We start from the raw sequence: 6,000 nt of genomic DNA, 5'->3' as shown, positions 1-6,000 counted from the left end.
ATTAAATCAATACTTAGTCGGAAGGAAAAGAAATCGACCTTTACTTGCGGAATCCCAATTTATATATAAACGTTTACTATTGCCAGGATTGCTGTTGAAATAATACTGCGATTACTATTATAGTACAAAGAGGGTTTACAAATTCCATTAGTTTTTGCAATCGAATTTGTTTTATTGCAGTGACCCCGGACTCTATGCGGTTTTGATGTCTTTGCCATAACTGAATGAAAGTTTTTTTTTACTTGGTGAAATAGGCTGCCTTTCCTGTCACTCATCTCCAAACACGTCCTTTTTACCAAGTTCATTGTCAGCCATTAATGCGACTGGCAGGGAGACTCTATTTACAGCGAGCCATAAAATACTTAACGATACTACAAACTCAACCACATGGGAGTAAGAAACTCTCGGAGTAAAAAAACACAACTAGTATCAAAACTGTCACTGAGCGTAGGACTCTACTAACTGAATATACGATTCTCTTTAGTAAAAGTTCAGTCGTTATGTGAGGATCGTACGCAGATTTTCTTTTTTCAGATAGATCAGGAAATCATTTCTGGGTAAAGTTAAACGAAGCTTCAGAAACTTTTTGTACATTTTCAATGCCTAGGATTTGACCAGCCAAGCATGATGCGCAGAATCACTTCCGATATTAACTGCAAGTACATGAGTTCTTTTAATTTACCTAAGATTGTAATTCTCGAAATGCATTCGAAGTTAATATAGGCTATATTGTTTATCAAACTCTGGATGAAAAATTTAGGAGTAAAATCATACGAAAGACGTCCCTTGGCACTGTCAGCCGCGCTTTCAATATTTTGTTTATCGGTTTGGTTGATGATCAGTTTTACCTAGCGATGGCAATGGACACAAAGCTTAAAACTTCAACTGTGTTTACAACCGTTTTCTCATAACACCTAAAAGTTCAGGCAATTTTCATTCATTAATCCAGCATTTACCTGCACTTTCAGTCACACGGGGCCGGTGCTCATTCTTATGACTTCAAAAAGATCCGCCTTCTTCTTTTTTCCAGTCTTCCAATTTGTTTCTGCGTGAGTGACGCAGGTCCCGCCCACATTATTTGTCCATTCTTGAAGCCCCTTATAGCATCGTTTCCTTTTTAAAGGGGACTATCGTTGTGAGAAGGGTAAAACAAAAAGTTTCGTGTGTCTATTTTCTTTTCTTTTTCTTTTTTAGGCAGTTAGGGAGACTATAAAAATATAAACGGACACTGCAAACTATCGCTGTTCGTGCTTTTCAAAAAAAGAGAAATGTTCGGGTCGAATACATAATAGGTCCCACACATGTATTTCTGTGTAATGATTAGTCAATTACTATTGTTATCTCAAAACCTGGATAATTTCGAGTACATTAAAGGGCTGCGTTCATTCATTGTTGTTGTTTTTTTAACTACAAGTGTCATAATTTACCAAAGAATAACGTAGATCTACTAAAAACAATGCTTACAATCCCATGATGTCGTCAGGTGAATGAGATAATTAATGGCTTTGATCCTGCAAACTGAACAAGCGTTCCTTTTTTTCTACAGGTTCCCTCACATTTCACCATAATTATTTCAAATTGTCTTTGATTACAAATCGCTTAATTATTAAATTAGATGAATGAAGCCACTTCTGATTTATATACTATGTTGATTCTTCTCATATTATATATTTTTTTGTATTGTGTTCATAATTATGTGAAATATGTAAAATAAATCCAAATCAAATAAAATCAATTATTTCTAACGTCACACGAAACTGAATGTAATTTCTTTCTTTTTTTATCAGACGAACCCATCATGGTATACCAGTTTTGAATGTATGGAGTAGTTTTGTTGATTACATTGATTACATACATTTATATTTTTGGCATAACGGTTTCTTTATTATCCCCCAAAACGTGATTTTTAATACGATATGCTCGCGAAAGGCAGTCACTGCATGTAGGTGTCTTCAAACAGCACAGCGAAACTTGAATTTATTCACAAAATCTGTACAGGCTGTCATTATAGGGTAAAAAATGACATTTGAGAATAATTGATAAACTTAATAACAAACAAAATAACAAACAACCACAATGATTATCATGCCATGACAAAACGTCAATCAATCAACAATAACATGGTTAACACCGGTAAACTGCATATATATATGTGTGTGTGTGTGTGTCAAAGACAAAATACATTTTTATTAATTCCATTAATTTCCGTTCTAATGGCCACCCATACATTTTGGCCCACAACTTCATTTAAGCTTCACGTTAAGCTTAAAGAAAGGTATGGCGGTCATAAAAGCCCAGATTAATGGGCACTTTCATGATGTTCATGATGACTTAATTCAAAAGAGAAATTAATTAGCATTTTTAAAACAAATGTATACATGCGTCAAAGTTCAACTTGATGTAGTCGATTGCTGTTTGGTTAATTTGGATGCCCTTACTATCTGTCTTAATAGCCACCCATAAAATGATTTTTTTTCGGCATTAAAGGGGTAGTCCAAGCTGAACATAAAAGGAAATTCGGACAAACGAAACACTAAAAATTTCATCAAAATCGGACAAGGATTAAAGAAATTATGAAATTTTTAAAGATTTGTATCATTTTTCAAAACAGTTCTATGCATGTCTTCACGAATATTCAATGAGCTAGCTGATGATATCATATCCCTACTTGTTATTTTGCATTTTATTTATTTTACATGAAAATATGTGTATTCATTTTTTTTCTCTTAGAACTAATAACTTTGATTGACCACTAATCCAAAACTCATTGCTGCAACTTATTTTATTATAAGGGAAACGTGTCATTTACACATGTATGAAAAATTGAATAATTATGATTTCATGTAATAACATTGAAAAAGGAAACTGGGGATGTGACATCATCAGACCACCTCTTGAATATTCATGACAACCTGCATTAACTGTTTTCACAGAATATTGGTAAACTTTAAATAAGATAACTTTGTTATTTGTTATCAGATTTTGATGAAGTTTTCATCATTTTGCTCGGTGATTTTTACTCTATTAATGTGGATATTATTTTCAACCTGGAGTACCTCTTTAACGTTATGCACAAAATCCCAATTTAAAGCCAAATATTATTATTATATACCACTATATTTTTGTCATATGCTGTATAGACTGTATGTTCATGTATTCGACCCCTCACCTGTTTGATTAAGGAGTCAAACCCCACACCCTCTAATACCGATTTCTTCTATGTTAAGGATGATAAACACCTGTTATAGTCTCAGACAGGAAAAAGCAGAGACAGAGGCAAAAGACCACACGCCACTAATTTGTGATAAGCTATCTCCAAGACACGATCTAAAACAAGGGATAACCCAATGTCGTCGCCGATGAAACAATATTTACGGAAATTTTCATACACAGGTATATTCTTAACTAAACTGCTAATCCACTAATTCACGCAGTGTTTCGTTAGAATTGACCCATAATGCATTTTCCTAGTAATAATATGTTATTCATATTATGGGGAATAGTTGTATCTTTCAATGATGTATCTTCACTTTTCACTCTTTTGGATACTCTCGTACTCAAAATTTGTTTGGAATTTGAAATAGAATATGCTCGACGCTATACATGTATTATAAACAACTAATTTATGAACGATCAGTAGGCCTATTTCATTTTCTAATTATTAAAAATATGCAACATTTCTGAGGCTTGCCCGATGTAGTAGCTCGCAGTCTGTGCAAATGGATCTGAATTCGTATATCATGTTTGGATGAAAACTTATTGGATAAGCCAATTAGGAATCCCAGCCACAGTCAAGAAATATGATCTGGAGTGTGTGCTAGTTCGATATAGGCAATCAACATTTGTTGAAACTATTTGATTCATGAGCAGGTCGTGAAGGAAAAAAAAAACATTCCTAAGATTGTCCGATGTCAAAAGGGAAAACAAATCCCTAAATGTTAACATAACTTTATTTTCTTTGCCTTAATTTATTTACCTGTCACGAAAAAAGAGAAAAAAATCATTAAACAATCCAGAGGCAGTTCACTGACCGATCAGGCCATTCCAGAGAGAGAAAAAGAAAACGTCTCTATAATTACCTTCTGAATATATTTCAAGGTGCTTAGTGTCCTGATGTACATACAATATCAAAAGGATGCATTATATACCGTAGATCTCCTTGACAGCAACAGAAATATGTCTTATAAAAATGGAAATCTCCCCTCTTATCCCCCACCTGCGAATCTTAAATATTCATAGGTTTTAGAATCCTTCTGTATCTTTTGTTACCGTCGAACGAGGTAACTACCTATGCCAAACCAACATCAATGATGATATTTTACATAATTCCATGCAGGTGAAATAGAGTTTAACTAGAGTTTAACGGGGAGAAAACACCGTTACAATGTGTGTTGTTATAAATGTCCGTGTCCCTGGGGGCGTATTCCTATAGGGGTCAGAAAGAAACGTGACGTTATTCTTTTTTATTCTGGAATAGGGGGAATTATGTGTTTCCTACTTTCTCCTCTTTTCAATATTCTTCTGTGTTTTGATCAATTTAATAGCTTAAAAACAAGACGTGGCCTTTGAATCTAACCAGACGGAGAGGAGCCCACTGTTTCCTATGCTAAAAATGCAGGCTAAGTTTATCATCTCAATTAACATTCCTCATGGATGTCTTGGAATGGAAAATTAAAACCGTTTTGCTACCATTAAAGTGTGAAGAAAAAGTAAAATAATCATGTGAAACATACAATACAAACATAATTTTGTCATTTTCGACGTCACATAATTTTAGCAGAGTTAGACCACGTATATGTATTCTTGTACAAAATATATATTTCCTTAATCATAAGCAAAAAGGGCAAAGTATTCATTTCGTTTTCAAACCATTAAACTTTTAAAATCAGAAGCCCATGTATGACTGGTATGCATTTCTGCATTTCCGATTTTAGTGTACTCAGCCTTTGTCCCAATTTCCATATTTCTTCATTTCATCACGCTTTGCCCTCTAAATTTCTTGACATGCTTGTAGAACTTACTCTGGTGATATGAAAAGAATTTCCTATGATTATTCTTGATTTAAATACATGTGTTAATCAATTAATTTCTAAAACAGATAAATTGAATTGTGAGTTTTCAGTCACAGATATCTTGAAGGTTTCTGGACGAATTAAATATTTTCTTCCTGTTTTTTAATATTTATTGAAGCAATATTATATGTAACACACATAAGTTCGAGATTTAGTTAAGACATTTGTAATTTTTAACACCTGCCTTTAAGCTTGTCTATTGGACTGTCAATAATGTATGTATCTTAGATCATTAAACTATGTAACTTAGTATGCCGAGGTGTGAATGTAAAGAGAAGTATAAGACAACGATCTTAAATGAAAACAAATTCAACCGTCGTCATTAGATAGAGCAAAGGGACTCTGTTACGTCAGAAATACGTCATGCATCCTACTTTATCTTCTGCTTTATGTTGACATTTCCAGGCGATTATTGTTTTGGGTTTGATAAAACAAAACCATTTAGCCCCCGATGGTTTGCTTGTATAAGTGATATAGGAATTAAGATTTCTTTTCCACCTAATTGGAAATGGACGCAATAGAAGGTTTTCCCAATGTCTGTCTTTCATACAATGTGAAAATTGAATTAGTTATACATGAATCCTTTCCGTTTGTAGTGAATATTAATAGTAGTATTAATGAGGAGATAAGAAAGGGACGCATCTTCTTCGACATAAGGCCTGATTTTCTCTGTTTGACAGTATTTCTGTGCCTCTCTCTCATATAAGTGTGTATGTGTGTGAGGGTGCGTGCGTTTGTCCCTTCCCTTCTCTCTCTCTCTCTCCCCATCCATTTCCCCCTCCCCTACTTTTAGATATTTTTTTTTCCTCTCATCCCCTTTCCCTCTCTCTCTTTCAAGCTTGTCAGAATTGTGAAACATGTCAGTGAACACCACATTTCGGTCGTTAGCTCTGTCTCTACAATTACATTACGCCTCCATGTGTAAGCA

The sequence above is a fragment of the Lytechinus variegatus genome, chromosome 18 (assembly GCF_018143015.1).
Source record: "Lytechinus variegatus isolate NC3 chromosome 18, Lvar_3.0, whole genome shotgun sequence".
Taxonomy (NCBI): Eukaryota; Metazoa; Echinodermata; class Echinoidea; order Temnopleuroida; family Toxopneustidae; genus Lytechinus; species Lytechinus variegatus.
Note: the sequence above shows the minus strand (reverse complement) of the source record.